Source organism: Schistocerca cancellata, chromosome 5 (assembly GCF_023864275.1).
Source record: "Schistocerca cancellata isolate TAMUIC-IGC-003103 chromosome 5, iqSchCanc2.1, whole genome shotgun sequence".
Classification (NCBI taxonomy): domain Eukaryota; kingdom Metazoa; phylum Arthropoda; class Insecta; order Orthoptera; family Acrididae; genus Schistocerca; species Schistocerca cancellata.
Window position 1 is genome coordinate 125,836,471 of NC_064630.1, and position 21,012 is coordinate 125,857,482.

Here is a 21,012-nt window from a genome sequence, read left to right on the forward strand (position 1 = left end):
GTGCCACAATGCCTAGTGGCTCTGATTGCAACATGCGGTGATGCTACTCGGTACTGAATTTCCACAGTCACAGTGCATATATAGGTCTATAACGGTAACCATTTGTGTAGTGCCATGTCCCTTTTGGTGAAATAAATTTCTCTGTGATCACATCTCTCAGTTTTGGTGTATCACTTTTTCGAAGTGTAGTGTATAGTACAATATACTTGCAACACAATTTTACAATGAGCACTGCTATTTTGCACGTAGCTAACGAAACTTTTCACTTCTTGAATCTATTCAAATAATCTGTATCTGTAACTCCAAATTTCTTGCTTTCTGTTAGATGGGAATTTGTTGAATATGTCTGCAACCACAGTATATAATTCCACTCTGAACCTTAGAAAAGGAGGAAAAACTTGAGTAGAAGGTATTTGTGTGTCATGTATTGTAGATCACATGTGTCATGTATTGTAGATCACAGCTCAACTGAAACTTGTTTTTACTGTCAGCAATATAAACTACTGAGAAGTAAATATACTGGGAAGTGACAGTACAAACTGCAAGACGTTCGATACAGTTCCCCACAGTCGTTTAATGAACAAAGTAAGAGCATATGGACTATCAGACCAATTGTGTGATTGGATTGAAGAGTTCCTACATAACAGAACGCAGCATGTCATTCTCAACGGAGAGAAGTCTTCCGAAGTAAGAGTGATGTCGGGTGTGCCGCAGGGGAGTGTCATAGGACCGTTTCTATTCACAATAAACATAAATGACCTCGTGGATGACATTGGAAGTTCACTGAGGCTTTTTGCAGATGATGCTGTGGTGTATCGAGAGGTTGTAACAATGGAAAATTGTACTGAAATGCAGGAGCATCTGCAGCGAATTGACGCATGGTTTAGGGAATGGCAATTGAATCTCAATGTAGACAAGTGTAATATGCTGCAAATACATAGAAAGATAGATCCCTTATCATTTACCTACAAAATAGCAGGTCAGCAACTGGAAGCAGTTAATTCCATAAAGTGTCTAGGAGTACGCATTAGGAGTGATTTAAAATGGAATGATCATATAAAGTTGATCGTCGGTAAAGCAGATGCCAGACTGAGATTCATTGGAAGAATCCTAAGGAAATGCAATCCAAAAACAAAGGAAGTAGGTTACAGTATGCTTGTTCGCCCACTGCTTGAATACTGCTCAGCAGTGTGGGATCCATACCAGATAGGGTTGATAGAAGAGGTAGAGAAGATCCAACGGAGAGCAGCGCGCTTCATTACAGGATCATTTACTAATCGCGAAAGCGTTACGCAGATGATAGATAAACTCCAGTGGAAGACTCTGCAGGAGAGACGCTCAGTAGCTTGGTACGGGCTTTTGTTAAAGTTTCGAGAACATACCTTCACCGAAGAGTCAAGTAGTATATTGCTCCCTCCTACGTATATCTCGCGAAGAGACAATGAGGATAAAATCAGAGAGATTAGAGCCCACGCAGAAGCATACCGACAATCCTTCTTTCCACGAACAATACGAGACTGGAATAGAAGGGAGAACTGATAGAGGTACTCAGGGTACCCTCTGTCACACACCGTTAAGTGGCTTGCGGAGTATGGATGTGGATGTAGATGTAGATGTAGATGTAGACCAATGAAAAGTCTTTTGGAAGAAGTGTTGTTATCTACTAATATATCCATTTTAATTTTTAAAATACACTCCATTTAAAATAATACATTGAAAACCTTTCGCTCCACAGTCAAACTAAAAGCAGTTATGACTTTTGTGATTTCATCAAACATAACCTCAGTCATGAGGCAGGATGTAACATCATTGAGTCTTCATCGACCCTTTTATGCCCACTTGGAACAGTGTATCCCAAGTTACAAGCCTGTCTCAAGTTATCAATTAAACTCATAAACTTTTATATATTTTCTTTACTGAATTTCTGAAAGGACACATTGTACATAAATTTTATTCTTAATTTCATTGCAGAAAAAATTGATAAATTACCACACTCTGTACCTGTTGGTACCTGGACTTACAATGATTTTATGGATGAAAATTTGGAAAAAGCAATGGCACTTGTAAAAGCTGGATCACATTATAGGAAAGGAGCTGATAAATATGATATTAATAAGCCAAGAACTGAAAGACACATAAAAGGAAAAAAGACCAGAAATTTGACTTAGCTTATGATTTAATCGAAGAAGACAAAAATATACTGATAGAGTACATCAATGTATCTTCAGATTGGGGTTTTCCTTTCACATAAATTGACATTCATTTGATAGTAAAGCCTTTTCCTGGCCAAAAGGTTGTAGTAAAGAAATGATTCAAGAATAATATGCCTGGAAAAGCATGGGTTCTTGGGTTCCTCAAACAGAAGATAAGATTTACCGAATCCCTGTGTTGAAACATCAAGTGTCCCAGAGCAGAAGTATTGAATGCAAACATAGATGAATATTTTAAATTAGAAACTTCTTTGCCTGGTGTCTTTCCAGAACTGACAGTGAACTATAACAAAATGAATACCACTGATAAAATTATAACCATACAAGGATGTCATCATTCAGAGGAGATAATTGACCATTGTCAGACTAGTTTGTGTGTCTCCACCACATATAGCATATCAAGCAGAAAACATGTGGAATTTATGGACTGTAAGGAGACCCAAAGGTATGCCATAAAACTGAAAAAAAATGAATGGTTCAATTTTTACTCTCTTTTGTTCCCTTTTTTTGTTTAGGTCTTTACTCTCTTTTGCTCCCTTTTTTTGTTTAGGTCTTGGCGCTTTGCCAGAATTAATGAGACTTTTTTTTCCCCAGGACATTAAAAATGAAGTGGGTTGAAGTTTGAAATCAATGGAAATCCAAACATGGAGGAACAATGCCTCAAGATAAAATTCCTATATTGCTCAAGGTGTATCCTGATGGCTTAGGACAGGCTCGTACAAACTGTACCCCTGGGGCGCTAGTGCCCCGGGCGAATTCTTGTGTTGTCACAGCTGGCTGTGTTGTCGTTTAGCTGGCTGTGTGGACCGCCCACCGAGCCTCACTATGCCCCTGTATGCGCATTTCTTACGGATGACAGACCGTCGCAACAGCAGTGGTCAAAAGCATTGATACGAAACAATGCCGTTACTCAACAGACGTAAGGCTACAGTGGATTGAGATGGATGGTCAACAGCAGCAGACGAAAAGAAAGAGGAGCGGTGCGTCCACACTATTTAAAACTGAGTGGGAAATTAATTTCCTTTGTACTGCTGTCGAAAATCATGCCAAATATTTAGTATGTCATCAGAACCTCATGTATTTAAAAAAGTATTCGATTGAACAGCACTTTAATACCTGTCACAAATATCAGTTCGAAAATTTGTTGCAAAGAGGAACGCCAGTGAAAGCTTGAAGAACTTACTGTATCTCATTGCTACCTATCAGAACCCCTCGGAGAGCATCAAAGATAAACACCAGTCCTAATTGCTCAATTGTAAAGTGACCTGTTTCCAAATTACATTAAAAAAAAACACTATTTCAGTATACATATAATTCGAAAATGATGCTTTGCTGATTAACATTGTTCTTATGTGAGAAACACAATATAAATGTGAAATTAATACTGTAACTAATCAAAAGAAATAGAGCACATGGTCAGGATGTACCAGTAAACCTATCATTATAAAATTACTACAGCAAATTAAATAGAACATATAAATAAAGCACATTAATTGAATCTCCGATATATGTTAGCACTAAACTTCAGGCACTAGTTGATTTGTTATAAACAAATTTAGAAATGTAATTGTTACCTGTAACATAATTAGTCAGAAAATGTTATATTAACTCGTAACTAAGTTGAAAATAGGTTCACCTTGTTCAGCACTGAGATTGTAAATTTTTAGCAATGTGTAGCTCATATTCGGTTTAACTTTTAATTGTGATTTTACATACAATTGTAATTTTCATTGTAGGTAATTGTTAACAAAAGTATAAATAGAGGTCACACAGGCGCCTTGGGGCACTCGTTTTTTTGGCTAGGGTTGCGAGCAAATGTATTGTAGGCTCACTCGTTTGTTGATTGTTGTGAACTCTGTGTCGTTTGATGTCAACTTTGGGTACACATGATGTAACCGGTACAGTTCACCAGGCTCAGACACCAGAGTCCTGGAAATATATTGGTATTAAAACTGCACTGTACTTTGGAATTTATTTGGGAGTCTTCCGCAATCCTTTTCATAAGCTGCACAGCGACGAGACATGAATCCAGGAATTTTACAAAACCCCGAGAACTAAACAACCCTCAATGTTGGTAGAATTGACGTGAAAACAACAGCGCAGTGACTGGGCATTTCACTCAAAACATTTGCAATGCGGAGGTGGGAAAATTTAAACATCTCAACGTGGTGGCGGAGCTGGGATCAAGTGGAAGACTGTGCAGAGAACAACTCGCAAGAATTCCATGTACAAGAGGCAGGAACCATAATCTTGTACGTTGCAGATTTCGCCACGGATGTCGCCAGGAGCAAAAGTGAAATTCTGGAATGACACCAAAAATGAATCAGATAAGTACCCTTTTTAATTGTTTTTATTTCAGTCGCAGACAGTGTCCTACAATTTTCTGTTCTTGTTTCATTGTGTGCGTGTGACAATTTCACCTGATAGGCAGGAAAGTGTTTTGTCTAGTGTTTAGCCTCTTTGATCAAAATGAGCGAAACTCAGTTAAATCAAATAGGCATGACCACGCGGTCAGGCCGTCAATTTCATGCTTCTACTCCAAATGTACACTTAAACAGTGAAGCAAATTCCGCGAGCAGTAGTTGTTCGCCTTTTCATTGTTTTTTGGGAGCAAATCAGCAACCGAATTTAATTGATCAGATATCTCAATTGTTGAATGATAAACTAGAACAACTGGTAACTCAAAATAACCAATTAGGTAGAGGTCACAGAAAAGCTGGACCAAAATTTGAAATCATTGAGAGAAGAAATCAATGCAACAAATAACAAAGTACAAATTGTTGCATGGGACATAGAAAGGGTAGAAACCAAAGTTGACTGTTTGGAGGCTTGCACAATCTCCGAATTTAAAGAAACAAACAAAAGCATTGAATTAGTTAACGAATGTGTCAAAAACACGGAAGTAGTCATTTTAAATGAATTAGTGAACCGAAAAGATGAGTTATAAATGTTGCAGGAACTCTTTGTTTCAGAAAAACAATTCATAGGGGAAAGATTGAAATTAATTTCTGAAGTTGTTTCTGATAAGATCTCTCGTATTGACGAGAAAGTAGAAAGTGTAACAATAGAACTGCAAACAGTCAGCTCTGAAGTTTCAAAATTGCAAAATAATATAATGTCCAATTTTGATTCAAACCAGATGTTTGTGCATAGTTGTAACAATGTTAGTTTGAAATGTTACCCAGGTGATGTGAAATTGCATCCAGTTGACTTAGTGCATTAGTGCAGAGACAGTTTCCAACCTAACCGCCACACACCGTTGGGTGGCTTGCGGAGTATAAATGTAGATGTAAATGTAGATGTAGATGAATATGCCAGAGTCTGCTAAAGTTAAATTTGCGAAACGTGTTTTGGATGGTGAAGCCCTTACATGGGCGAACCAAAACATTAATACAAATACTACGTCTTTTGCCAATTTTGAACGCCAATTCTTGGCTAAGTTTTGGTCAGAAAACAAACAGGCAAGAATAAAATCTGAATTTCTTAATGGTAGCAAATATCACACAGGTCTTGCAATCAGCATGCGAGAATTTTGTGAAAAACAGTTAAAGACATTGTCACATTTGAGCAAACCTTTGGACGAACTGATACAGATTGACACTCTGAAACGGCGCCTACCACACCGTTTTCAGTGGGGACTTGTATATGGACCAGATGACAGTGCTGACGAATTTTTACGTTATGTAGACAAAATTGACCGTGCATGGCAGAATGATGACAGACAGTACAATCAAAACCTCAGAAACACTCACAATAGGAATGGGGGGTCACAACAATATAATGGACACAGAAATAATAACTGGCATGGTAACCAAAACAGTAGTTACAACAGACACAAAACCATCAAGAACAGAGAAACAGTAACCAGTTTCACAACAGCAATTCCAACCAGGAAAACAGGTAACTACCTCGTTGGGAGCCTGTCAATTCAAGATGAATAATTATGGCACAAACCAGGCAAATAGGAGGTTAAAGAGACCGAAACATAGAAGCAATCATAAATGTAGTGTAAATAGGGACTACTACTTAGATGATACTAATTATAAGCAAACCTTTCGGGATCACATGTTGAGTGAATTGAATAATGCACATACTCAAGCATGACCACAGTTTGAACTTAATGAACATGACTTAGCATTAATTGATGACACATTAACACTTGATGTAGACAGAACTTATGATATGTATGGTATCACTAGCTTGTTTTCTGATGAAGGTAAGGATAATGAGGTATCTATATTAGTAGAAATTGGTAGCCAAAATCAGGAAATAACACCTGACTCTGATAATGAAACAGGTAGCGATTTCAGTAGTGTAACTTCAGATGTTGAACACTTAGTAGTTAAGGCAGATGTGCATGCAGAGGCATCACCCACACATTATTTTGATGATGATTTTGGTAAAGGTAGACCTGTGAAGGATGATGTATTTGATGATATATGTACACAAGAGGGATTAGATGGCATTATTTACGCTGAAGTTATTGATAATGGTGTTGCAGCTGAAAGTAACTCTGAATGCGAAATTGGTTCATGTGAAAATGTTAAGAGTGCAAACAATGTATTGGTACCAATTTGTATAAAAGAAATCTTAAGTAAATCTACTAATAAGAAGGAACAAGCTAAGTTAATAGGTGAGAAGATTTTGGAATCTATTATCAGTGAAAATGAAGTTTGTTTAGAAAATAATAAGGAAAGTGAAGTCATCAAATCAGATCCATCCATGAAAGATAATTTTAAGTATAATGAAAGAAAGTTATCTGTCTCATGTGTATTTAATTCCAGTCATAATGACACTCAATCTTGTGTTGATTCTGACATTGAAACTTGTAGTGAAGAAGTATGTAACAACATTGATACAACTGAATTAGAAAGTGACTTGTTGGCAGAGAATGTGAATAGTGACCCAAACATTACCTTAGGTAGCCCTTATGTAGAAATAAGCATTAACGATTGGTCAGGACTTTGTTTGATTGACAGTGGCAGTCCTATTAGTAGTATCTCAGCCAAGTTGAGGAACAGGATAAAAGACACTGAAGTTACATCGAATTTCCCATCACAGGTGTACAGATTGAAGGTGCCACTGGCAAGTTTAGTAAGTTAATAAATAAACAAGCTTTAATTAAATTTTCTGTTGGCAACATTAATTTTGAACATGGTTGTTTAGGTATTCCTGACCTTAATGAGCAAATGATTTTAGGGATGGACTGGTAGTTAAAGCAAATGTGAGTTTTGATTGGCAAAATTCAGAATTACTGTTCACTGAACCAAAGGCCAGTATTCAAGGAAAAGTAGTGATCCAGTTAAATTCAAGTACAAAAAGTAGTAACCATATTAGGGAAATAATTTATCCAGAGTGTAGCCATTACATGGAGGAAGAGGAAAATAGGGATCACAATAACCAGAATTTGGTTGATGATAGTTACTCCCTAACCATATCAGAAAATGTAAAAGAAGTAAATGACTTGACTGAGTCTGAAAAGCAGGAATTAGAAAATTTTCTCTGGGAAAACTGTAATATTTTTAGTAGTCAACCTGGTAGGGTCAAAGATTATGAATGTCATTTGAAGTTAAAGCCACACGAACCCTTTTTCATTAAGCCTTATGGGGTATCCATCTGTGAAAGGAAAAAAGTGGAGAGGGAACTCCAGAAAATGCAAAAATGGAGAATAATAGAGAGAAGTCAAAGTCCATATAACAGCCCGATGGTCTGTATTTCAAAAAAGGATGGTGGTGTTAGGCTGGTATTGGATTCATGTCACCTGAATAATTTTTTGTAGAAAGAGAAACAGATCATCCTGAATCCATGGAGGAACTCCTGTACAAATTAAATGACACAAAATATTTTTCTAGCCTGGATTTGACCTCAGGTTTTCATCAAATCACATTAGCACAGGATTCAAGGCAGTACACAGCCTTTTTATATAATGGTAAATGTTTTCATTATTGTGTTGTTCCGTTTGGGCTGAATGTGTCTGTAGCCGAGTTTATTCGAACTTTGGATCACGTGATTGGAAGTGAACTGCTATCTAAACTATTTACGTGGATGATATATTAATAACCAGCAAAACTTGGGAGGAACACCTTGATACTTTGTACAAATTAGCCAATGAGTTCAGGCACGGCGGAATGACCCTTAAATTAAGTAAATGCAAATTTGGAGTATCAGACTTGAAGTTTTTAGGCCATATAATTAACAGAGAAGGCATTCTACCTGACAGTGATAAAATTTCTGCAATTGTCCAGTTTCCATGTCCAAAGAACAAGAAACAGCTGAGGTCATTTTATGGTCTATGTAATTTTTATCGTAAGTATGTCAGCACCCAAGCTTTAAATGCACCGTGTTTGAGAGAGCTATTAAAAAAGAACACCATATGGTGTTCTTTTTTTGGAATGGACAGATCAATGTCAAGCAGCATTCGATGAGATCAAACAACAACTAAATAACAGTCAATTACTCCACAGACCTGACCTTTCACGACCATTTTGCCTAATGACAGATAGTTCAGATTACGGATTGGGTGTACATCTGTTTCAACAGAAGGAAATTAATGGAAAAATAGAACATCTTTCAATCAGTTTTGCCAGCCGAGGTCTGCAGAAACATCAACGTAATTACACGGTGACAGAAGGAACTACTCGCCATTGTATGGGGTTTCACTAAATACAGGAACTATCTAGCACGCCATAAAATCATAGTTTTCACGGATCACAAAGCTCTATGTTATATTCAAGACTGTAAACTTTTCAGAAGTAGATTAACCAGGTGGGCCATATTTTTGCAACAATTTGATTATAGCATTCAGTATATAAAAGGGGATCAGAATGTAATTGCTGATGCGTTGTCTAGATCACCTGTGGGGGGTGGTCAGGAAGAAGAACTATTGGATAACAAAGTGTTTAAAATAATGTATATGAGAGGGATTAAGGGTGAAAAGGGAAATTACTAACATTTGCAGTCAGCTTAGGAGATACCAGAACCAGGCTGATGATTTGAAACTTGTGAAAAGCCTTATTGGAAAAAAGGGTTATGAAAAGGTTGGCATGTATTATCAAAACTTTAAAGGTATTTTATTCAGGAGACATAACACTGACTCTGACATCTGGAAGGTTTGTTGGCCTAGACAATGTGTTGACGTTTTAATTACATACACACATGAGAGCTATGGACACTGTGGAATCATGAAATGCACTGACAAACTTAAGGAAAATGTCTATTTTAATAATATGTTTAGAAGAGTGAGACAGGTTATACAAAAATGTGATCAATGTCAAAGAGTAAAAGTCACAAATCAGAAATACCAAGGTTATTTACATAGTATTGTGCCAAAAGGCAAATTGGAACTGATAGGAATTGATTTGTTTGGCCAATTGCCGAGAACTAAAGAGGGTTATACATATTTGTTTGACGTTGTTGACTTATTCACTAAACTAGTAAAATTGTATCCACTAAAGATGGCAACAAGCAGGAAAATTTTAAACTGTTTCTGTAATGATTACTTCACACAGATTGGAAAACCAAAAGCCATTCTTTCAGACAGTGGGAGCCAATTTACATCTAACATTTGGAAAGATTTCATGAAAGATGAAGACATACACACGTTCTTATTTCTGTTTATTCTCCATCTTGTAACCCAACTGAGCGCTATATGTGTGAAATAGGCAGGCTTTGTAGAACTTACTGCTCTAAAGATCACACAAATTGGTCAAGTTAAATATGTGATTTTGAAGATGTTTTGAACACCTTACAACATACAACAACTGGCTTTATGCCTTATGAAGTCCATTTTAACAAACACCCACAAAACATCTTGTATGAATTGATCAATTTCCCTGTCTGTAATGATTTAACACCGGACGAGATAATGGAAATAGTAAAGAAAAATATTGAAACACACTGTGCCAAGAGAAAGCTTAAAGATGATTCAAAAGGAAAGTTTACACAGTACAATGTAGGTGATTTAGTCTTAACCAAAAGTTATAAGAAATCCAAGGCAATCAACAGAGAGATCAAGAAATTTTTCGATATTTACATTGGTCCATTTGAAGTTTATGAGAAACCACAACCAAATGCCTATCTACCCCAAATCAAAAAAGCTATTTGGTTTAAGAAATGTCACTCAGTTGAAACCTTATGTGCAATAATTGCAATCCCTCAGGGGGGTACACAATCTTCGTGTACTATGCATGTGGCTTGCACAAGGTACCCTAGATAATATGACATCTACTTCTCAGAAACACTAATGTCATGTTCAGCAACACTCTTCTAACACACAACTATGAAACACACACACACACACACACACACACACACACACACACACACACACACACACACGCACACGCACACAAATACACTATAAGTTATTTTTTTTGGATTGGTCATGGCTGACAATGTAATATCTTTAAGCTTCCTCATGTGGTAATTTAGGTAGAAATCCTCAGGGGAGTATACAATCTTTGTGTACTATGCTTATGCAAGGTGCCCCAGCTAATGTGACATTTTCTTCTCGAAAACACTGATGCCACATTCTACGATACTTTTCTGACATACAAACTTCCAACAATACGTATGTTAATTTTTTGTACCTACGTTTGCTTATATTTGTTATGTAAGATATTTTCGTGTGATTTAATTTGTAGTATAAGATACATTTTGTTTTGATCTGCATCATCAGATGTATTGATAATTTGACATTTACATCCTACTGATTGTGACTATTACTGATATGTGAGGACTATGATTTGAACTTGCGTTGCCAGGAAAAACCTATATGTATTTTCTAGTGAGGAATAGTTACACATCTTTACAGACAACAGACCATACTCTATTTATATCAGCTTATCCAGAAATGAAAGGTGAATTGTGTGAAAATACACTAAGCTTATTAATACATACTTACAGATTTTATGGTACATTTGTGCAGTTAAGAAGAACTATATACATCTTTTCACTGTTTTTATCTTACATATATTATTCACATGGAAGGAATTACTATGTTTTGCTTCTCATGCCATTATGCGATTGACAACTGAATTTGTGTGTTACTATATATAAGAACGCATGAGATGTTGAAAGACGTTGTGATTTATGAAAGGGCTGAAGTGATTTATGCTGTTAAGAAGGGACTATCGCCATGATATACTATATACTTGTTTCACTCAGTTATGTACACACGAGAGAGATGTTGAAATTGCTGAATTGTTGAGGATTGTCTTGAAATAAGGTAAGTGATGTTGTGATTTGCATTTGTATTAAGGATTTGAGGTTGCATACTCATTCCTGTTCCTGATTCACATGAATTGATGTTTACGGTTTATTGATGGAAGATGGTTTGTTTTGGCTTGCATTTTCGTAGGGGTATTTGAATGATGATGATGATGATGGTGATGATGATGATGATAGGTTTAGGTTATATGATATGCAATGCTGCTGAGGTGGTTTGGTGGTATTCAACCCTCATTTATTAATGGTTTTGATGATTTGTGTAATTGAGATGATTATGATGGTGATGATAGTACTGTGCAGTCACACATAACGGAACTTATGAATCATTTGAATCGAATGAAATTGAACTCTTATACATTTTGATTGAAGGAAATGATGATGTGAAATTAAACTTGAGAGTTATTTTGAACAACTACGACAACACATAGCACACAAATCACTTTGAAAAACTATTATTTTACATTACCCACATCTCACAAGACACAATCTGGAGACTAGTTTGGTATTGAGGGGTAGGAAATGACAACTTTAATAGACAGACTGAGGACTTTGACGAAATGAAATATAATATGCCATGTGACAAAGTTCTGGATTTTTGTTTTTACAGAATCTCCTTACTGCAAGGTTGCTAACTATAGCACAATTACATTTTCACTTACTTAAGTGTATCTTGCCACTTTCAGGAATTTTATTAACGTAATACTTATTTTGTCACAAGTTATAAAATCTTGCAGCTGTTTCTCAGTGTTAATATGATCTGACTTTCTGGATGTCTGGTAAACATTTTGAAACGTTATTGCATTTGATGTACAAAGCCAAGAAATATTCACTATACATAGTATATTCAGATACTTGTGACAACTACCCAGATTGGATATAAATGAACAGTTTTTATACTGTCACAATATAAATATACAAATATAATTTTGAATATTCATGTTTTATAAGATTTGTAAAATATTTTATGGTATTGCAAACTGTTATAAATTTTATTCTTCTGTCTTTTATATGATAATATTATTCTAGAACATGTCATATGGACACTTCAAAAGTGCAACGTAATCAATCCAATCAAATTTGTGATTTGTTATCTTAGTTGTGTTTGAGTGTTTGAAGGAGGGAAAATTAATGGATGCTCTAGAAGTGACAAAAACAAGAACGCACTAGAAGTGATAGTTTTGGAAAAACATTCATTCAGAAAATTTGATGTAAATATTGATTTTGTAAAAGTTTGGAAATTTCTTTGTAATCTCATATTTCCACTTCTTGTTTTCTTGATGTATATATTTGTAGCTATTTGGAAAAATTATCTATATGTAAAGTTTCATGATCCAATTTTGTACCTTTTAAGATATATGCAGTTTATGTTATTTTGTCCAACTAGTACTGCATCACATCAATCACACTAATATTTCTGTGAGAAGAGTTTCGTCTATCAGGCTAGGCAAAACTCTTTGGGGGGTATTGAAATATTACTGTATCTCATTGCTACCTATCAGAACCCCTCGGAGAGCATTAAAGATAAACACCAGTCCTAATTGTTCAATTGTAAAGTGACCTGTTTCCAAATTACATTAAAAAAAACAAAACACTATTTCAGTATACATATAATTCGAAAATGATGCTTTGCTGATTAACATTGTTCTTATGTGAGAAACACAATATAAATGTGAAATTAATACTGTAACTAATCAAAAGAAATAGAGCACATGGTCAGGATGTACCAGTAAACCTATCATTATAAAATTACTACAGCAAATTAAAATAGAACATATACATAAAGCACGTTAATTGAATCTCCGATATATGCTAGTACTAAAATTCAGGCACTAGTTGATTTGTTATAAACAAATTTAGAAATGTAATTGTTACCTGTAACATAATTAGTCAGAAAATGTTATATTAACTCGTAGCTAAGTTGAAAATAGGTTCACCTTGTTCAGCACTGAGACTGTAAATTTTTAGCAATGTGTAGCTCATATTTGGTTTAACTTTTAATTGTGATTTTACATACAATTGTAATTTTCATTGTAGGTAATTGTTAACAAAAGTATAAATAGAGGTCACACAGGCGCCTTGGGGCACTTGTTTTTTGGCTAGGGTTGCGAGCAAATGTATTGTAGGCTCACTCATTTGTTGATTGTTGTGAACTCTGTGTCGTTTGATGTCAACTTTGGGTACATGTGATGTAACCGGTACAGTTCACCAGGCTCAGACACCAGAGTCCTAGAAATATATTGGTATTAAAACTGCACTGTACTTTGGAATTTATTTGGGAGTCTTCCGCAATCCTTTTCATAAGCTGCACAGCGACGAGACATGAATCCAGGAATTTTACAAAACCCCGAGAACTTAACAACTCTCAATGTTGATAGAATTGATGTGAAAACAACAGCGCATCGACTGGGCATTTCACTCAAAACATTTGCAATGCGGAGGTGGGAAAATTTAAACATCTCAAATTGAAATAATATTTCAAGCAGCATCACTGTGAACTAAGTGTTTCCTATCGTATGATTCTTTATTATTTATAAAGATGACAAATAAAACTATATTTTATAATCTGATATGTCACTTAGCAATGTGCCAGTAATCGAATATCAGATTGTCAGCAACAAGGAAGATTTCTTTTCGGTTAATTTTTATATTTGGTTTGCATTAAATCGCGTCGCACAGACGTAAGAAGTTTCAGGTGCATTATTTTTTGCCACTTTCTGAAAACCCTTCACAAACACTCTCTCAGGCAGCAAAGTGTCATTAAGAGTCATTCTTTGTTTTTGTATATTTGTGTTTTTGTGGATAGGAAAACATATGTTGTAGTTTCATCTATGTTTTAAATTAATTAAAATGCAAATATTCCAATAGATAAAAATTTATTTTGCAACCACATTTCGCCAGCGTCTAAGGCCACTTTTCAGAGGAACTGGGGGAAAACGCACCTAAAACCAATTTTTTTTGTTAGTTTTTATTTGAGTTTCAATGAATGAAACAATTAATTGTTAAAATGATAAAAGTGTTTTAAAAAACAGCATTGTACAAAATTAATTGTATGTTCTTTTTTGCTGTGGTAGGAGCAGGAAACAGGTGGGCAATGTTTGCGTGCAAGCTACAAATGCTGGCTGAGAATTGCAAACCCTTTGCGGCTGGGAATCTCATCAAGGATTCCCTGGTCAACTCGGCAGCTTATATTTGTCCAGCAGACCTCATGGAAAAATTTGAAGAAATAGCTCTTTCGCCTCAAACTGTTGCTCACCGAGTTAAAAATATGGCCTCAGATATGGAGCAGCAATTAATGGAGAGAGCGGTGCACTTCATTTCATTTTCCATCACCCTTGACAAGTCTGCAGACGTTGCAGACACATCTCAGTTCGTCATATTCATTCGAAGTGTCGACGACAATCTGCATGTCACAGAAGAATTTCTTGACCTTATGCCATTAAAAGACACAACCATGAGTTTGGATATTTTTCTAGCTGTAGAAAACGTATTAGAGTCAATGGGTTTAAAATGCGAACGCCTGACCAGCGGATGGAACCCTTGTGCTACGAGGGATACACACTGTATTTCTGAGTTTCGTCAGGTCAAAAATGGCTGAAGTTGGCTGTTCCTAATTCATGGCAATCCATTGTCTGATAACCCACCAGGCACTTTGTGCGAAGATTGTCAACATAAAAAATGTTATGGGCACAGATCTTCAAACGGTTATTTATCTGTGATCGCGTGGACTCACACATCGCCAATTTAAAGAATTTCTGGCTGATATCGAAGCGGAATACCCGGACATACCGTCCCACACTGAAGTAGATGGCTGAGCAGAGAAAAGGTGCTCTATCGGTGTTTCTCCTTGAGGGGCGAAATAAATACCTTTTTGGAAATGAAAGGACATCCAGAAGAATTACTTTGTGATCCTAAGTGGGTCGTGAATTTGGCTTTTTTGAGTGACCTTACTGGTCATTAAAATACTTTGAACATTTCACTCCAAGGCGAGAATCACTCTGTTGTTGATTTAGTGTAGACGATTCAAGCATTAAAAAAAACTTATTTGGTGGGATAAACAGTTGCGAGAGAAGAATTGTGGGCACTCTCCTGCACTAGACAGCATTGAAGAAGATGTGGATTTTTCAGATTATGATCAAAACATTTGCGAATTACAAGAACAGTTTGAAAACAGATTTTTGGAGATAAGTGAGCTTCAACTGTCCTTAGATATATTTGTTCGCCCATTTTGAACTTCCGGCAGAGGACGTCTCACAAGTGCTTCAGCTAGAGCTGATTGACCTGCAGTGCGATATCCGCCTGAAGGACCGCTTCCTTACGTGTAAAACTTTGGATGACTTCTATAGCTGTCTTCCATTAGAGAAATATCCTCTTTTGCACAAGCACGCGGCTAAAGTTCTCTCACTGTTTGGCTCCACGTATATTTGAGAGCGCTTTTTCTCTCTTTTAAAGCTTGCTAAAACTACGAACCGTTCATTAGTTGGCGATAAAAATTTGACTAATTCATTGAGGTTAGCAGTCTCACAGAATGTTGTTCCAAGCCTAGTCAAAATCGTTTCCTCGAAAAAGAAAAACGTGTAAAATGTTAACTGTCTTCTTTAACAAAAATGACTGTAAGAATTAAAGAGCTTTATAACCTTAATTCTATCTTTAATAAGTTTTCAAACACGGTCAGTGAAAATTATTACATACAAAACAGCAAACTAAGCATCCGATTTCTAAACTCTGAAAAGGGATACAAAAAGCTGTAGCATGAAGTACAACAAAAAATATTGTACATATGACGAGTGTGCTTGTGCAGTAGTAATAGAATCAACCTGGGGGTCAGAAAACTACTAAGCTATTCTTCGATTCTTGTTTTGGATATTGTTTCCTAAAGCTTTGCGCAGTAATTCTGCCACATGAACATTAGTTGTTGCCTAGACAGTAAATGGTTTGCTTGTTTTACCGCTCATTGACCTCTTTTACAGGGGTGCGCCTCCTCTGTTATTTTGTTTACGTTGGATATGACCGCGGGACAGTCCAGAGCAGTACTGTGCTGTCTCACTCGCTCCGCAGCTCTCTCTCTCTCTCTGTCTCTCTCTGTCTCTCTCTCTCTCTCTCTCTCTCTCTCTCTCTCTCTCTCTCTCTCCCCCTCTCTCTCACTCCTATGGCGACACCAGCAACACACAATTGTGGACGGGGTGCTGAACTACACTGCCTTGTGCCCGCAGGGCGCGGGCGCACCCGCCGGGCACAATTCTTGGATGAGCCTGGCTTAGGAACTGCTCAAGGCAGCAATTGATCTATAGAAGAAAACATCAAAGGTGGTTTTGGAGGAATTGGAATTTATTATCTCTATAAAACTGATGTGCTGAAGAGAATACTGACTACTGAAACGCAACATGAAGTTGGACGTCCACAAACTTGGAAAAAAGCCTCCACCAACTACCTGCAGGATTGTGTGCAATAGAAACTCAACCTCTGAAGAAAAGGAAGAAGAAACTTAACATCTTACCTGTCAAAAGCACTGATTCTTTTATTCTCTCTGATGATTAGCAAGAGGAATTCAATCTCAGAGAATAAGAAAAGGCATCTGAACGTTATATGGTTATAATGAACGTGAATGGGTCATTTCATTGCATGATCAGAGTTCTGGGTTGGATGACTGCTTGTCAGATAGTGAACTAGAAGACATTGGAACATCTGTACAACTACTCAAGAAGCCAAATGATGACACAGATAAAGCTTTTAGAATAGAAAGTTTATTTATTGATTCTTTTGCTGTTGCAAAATTTGAATGCCAAAACATAAGTGCAAGAAAAAAAGGCAGCTATGGGTAGTAGAATCAAAAAGCTCACCAATCAAGTGATGCCATCCCTAGTGAATTTGGCCTCATCAGTGAACAACACATAAGTGGGGCATGCATGTCTGTCACTTTATTGTAGAAACCACTTTGCGAAACACAAGTGCGCAGGATATTCATCGGTGCTGTAACTGCATCCTTTGGAGATGGAAGGCATGTAAGGGCTCAGTGCTCAAAGCACGCTGGACACTGCTATGAAACATTCTTAAGTCTGAGACAGTGTCACATATGCTGGTGCTTAGATTAGTTCAATGGCATCCAACACATCTTCTCCCTAATTACTGAATGCACCAATCATAGCATGCCCTCAATAGCCCTGCCACTTCTTAATGACACATATTTGCACAAATTTTGATACAAACAAACTGTGGTGTGGTTGATGTATATCTTGGAAGCATTCTCAATAAATGCGTCCTCCAGCTTGTCCACTGCACTCAGATATTCCATACATTAGATGCATGTCTGTAAGCTCACAATTCATATTCCATTCCATGCTCCTCATATGCTGGCTAGTGCTTGACTGAGGAAATCCTCTGTTCCCGATGAGTACTCTCATCTACAGCACCATATAGCAGCTTTCCCCTCCAGTACCCTCATATATAGCACCACCTAGTGGTGTTCCCTTCCAGTGCTTTCATATACTGCACCCACGAGGAGCATTCCCCTCCAGTACTTTCGTGTACAGGATCATCTAGAGGCATACAACAACGTTTGCAGCTTTGGGTTGCTATGCAATTCTCAATCCTTATGACATGACCCACCTCCCCTACAAATTTGTCACATTGTATTTGGGATACCTCGTATATACAATGAGAAGTCCACGCCGGAATAACAACATATTAAAAGGATAGATTGTTATTTGCCAGTAGAGAAGTCATTGAATTTCCAGGCAGACAGAATGAAAAGACTGCTAAACTTTTAACTTTCAGATGAAGTTCTCCTTCAAAAGCAGAAAAAACACATTACTCTCATAACAGTATGATATACACATGCATGGTTAATGTCTATACCAACTTGGGTCCTATGTGAGCTGCATGTACATCTGCTGAGAGCAGCAATCTGGCATGGATGGTGGGGGTAATGAGGAGGCATGTGGCAGAAAGGGGGAGGGTTAGCAGGGTAGGGGGAGGATGACAATGTGCTACTGTGGGAGTGAGCAGGGACATGATGGGGACAGGATAGGGCTGCTAGTAGAAGATTTGGGAGGCAGTCCGGGGGAGAGGGAAGTGGAGAGGTATAGAGAAAGGAAATGACTAGTAGGTGTATTGGTGGAATACAAGGCATGTGTATTGTTGGAGTGAGAGTAGGGAAGGGGAGTGGGTAGATGGACAGTGACTAATGAAAGTTGAAGCCAGAAGGGTTACCGGTACATAGGATATACTGCAGAGAGAGTTGTCACCTGTGCAATTCAGGAAAGCCAGTGTTGGTAGGAAGGTTCCAGATGGCAAAGACTGTGAAGCAAACACTGAAGTCAAGCACATCATGTTGGACATAATGTTCAGTAAATGGATCATCCAGCTGTTTCTTGGGCACAGTTCAGTGGTGGCCAAGACAGTTTGTTGTTAGTTGTCATGACCCCTTAGAAAGCTGCACAGTTGTAGCTTAGATCACAGGGCTGCCTTCACAGGTAGTCTTGCCTTCGATGAAATAAGAGATGCCTGTGACAGGACTGGTGTAGGTGGTAGTGGGAGGATGTAAGGGACAGATTTTGCATCTAGGTTCTATCATAGGGATATGAGCTTTAAGGTCAGAAGTTGGGAATAGGTGTGAAGTAGGGCTGGACTAGGATATTGTATAGGTTCATTGGGTGGCAGAACACCACAGCGAGAAGGGTGAGGAGGGGGGGGGGAGGGGGGGAGGCAGTGGGTAAGGTATTCCTCATTTCAGGCCACAACGAGAGGCAACCGAAACCTTGCTGAAGAATGTGATTCAGTTGCTCCAGTACTGGATGGTACTTGGTCATGAGAGGAGTGCTTCTTTATGGTCAGACAATGGGCATGTGGGAAGCGGTAGGTGACTGGAGAGGCAAGACATGGGAGATGTGTTTTTGGACAGAGTGGGAAGATAATTTTTGTCTGTGAAGACCTCAGTGAGACCTCTGGCATATTTGGAGAGTGACTGCTCATCACTACAGATGTGAAGGCCATGAGTAGTTAGATTGTATTTTCATGGTATGAAATGGGTGGCAGCTGTCATGTTGGAGCTATTGTTGGTGGTTGGTAGATTTGATGTGCACAGAGGTATTGACGCAGCCATCCTTGAGGTGGAGGTTAACGTCAAAAATTGTTGGGTTGATGGGTTGAGTTCATGATCTGGATCGAGGGTGAGGACACCCTATCTGCATTCCTTCTACCCCTTTCACTTCATATAGAGAGAGAAAACATAGTGTCTTTGTGGAGAATACCCAGCATATAGGAGGATAACGAGAAAGGGAAAAGGTTCCCTAGGCTCTTCAAAGCATTTCAGTTAAGATTAATGTCAACATACTTCCAGAAACTGCCAAGAAAAGCAAAGACTTGGATATCTCAAAATGCCAACTTAGAAGACTTCCAACTGGGCCATGTGACAATAACCAGGACAAGTACCAGAGGGATAATCACTGTCAAGATGATCAGAAATTTTGGATTCAATTCAGACCAGTACCTTAAAAAAAATTCAGAGAATAAATCTGTACCACTGGCCAACCCTGGCAATGCCTTAGCATAAGGATTAACAAAGTTGCAAAGAAGGAACTCAGGCTAGCAAAGAAGAAATGAGCAATCTGATGGAATGCGGAATATGAGGACATACTTGTGAAGAGATCAGAGCAATGCAATGAAAAGAAGGAAATGTTCTGGAAAGATGGAACATCTGGAACAATTTAAACAACAAAGAAATAAATGTCCCAGATACTTCCAAGAATACAATTAACATTTGAAAAACTGCAGTTTCAAATCTCCAGAAGAACTTTACCAAAAACAATTCCAGTGATTTCTTCCACGCTGTTAAGAACAAATTTTGAGGGTATCAAGTGTCAAATGTTAGTTTCAGAAATGAGTGGAGCAAAATGAGACTGCACAACCAAGAAAAAACTAAGAGATCCTTGTCACATATTTTTCATAATCTCCTCAACTGCCCAACTCCAAACTCCAAACTGAATCTTTGGGCACCACAGGAGAATCCAAGAGATGATATACTGCCAAAGAAGGAAGAAGTTAAAGGAGCCATTGACAGCCTTAAAAACAAGTTTCAACAATGGCAGAAATGTTGAAATGGGCAGAACCAAAAATTCTAGATGACCTACAATGAATCTTTGAGACACTATGGGAGATCAAGAAAATACCAGAAGAACAGAAAATAGTACTTATTGTCCTGCTTCATAAGACATGGAACAAACATGACACTGACAACTATAGAGGTGTATCTCTCCTCCTGGTCACCTATTAAATCCATCAGAAATACTTCTCAATAGAAAAGAGGTGACTATCTAAACACCTAGAAGAGTAGGGAAAAATCTGAAGGAATTAAAGGCAACTGCCTGGTCTTTTCAGACAACATTGCAATGCTCTAGGAAAGTCCAGAAGAAGTGAACACCCAAATCAACCTCCTGAAAGGGAATGCCGGCAGAATGGGGCTGAGGATCTCGATAGAAAAGACCGCATGCATAATGAATGAGAGATATAAGCTGAACTTCCTTGAAACAGACATAGGTCAAATTAGGAGGATTAAGGAGTTCAAGTACCTCAGTGAAAT

General features: G+C 37.6%; 1 protein-coding gene across 7 annotated transcripts in view; it reads right to left on the bottom strand.

Annotated features, from left to right (window-relative positions):
* The window catches only part of LOC126187795 (glycerol kinase), a 228,508-nt gene that overhangs the window by 71,944 nt on the left and 135,552 nt on the right, over nucleotides 1-21,012 (bottom strand). The window lies entirely within an intron of this gene.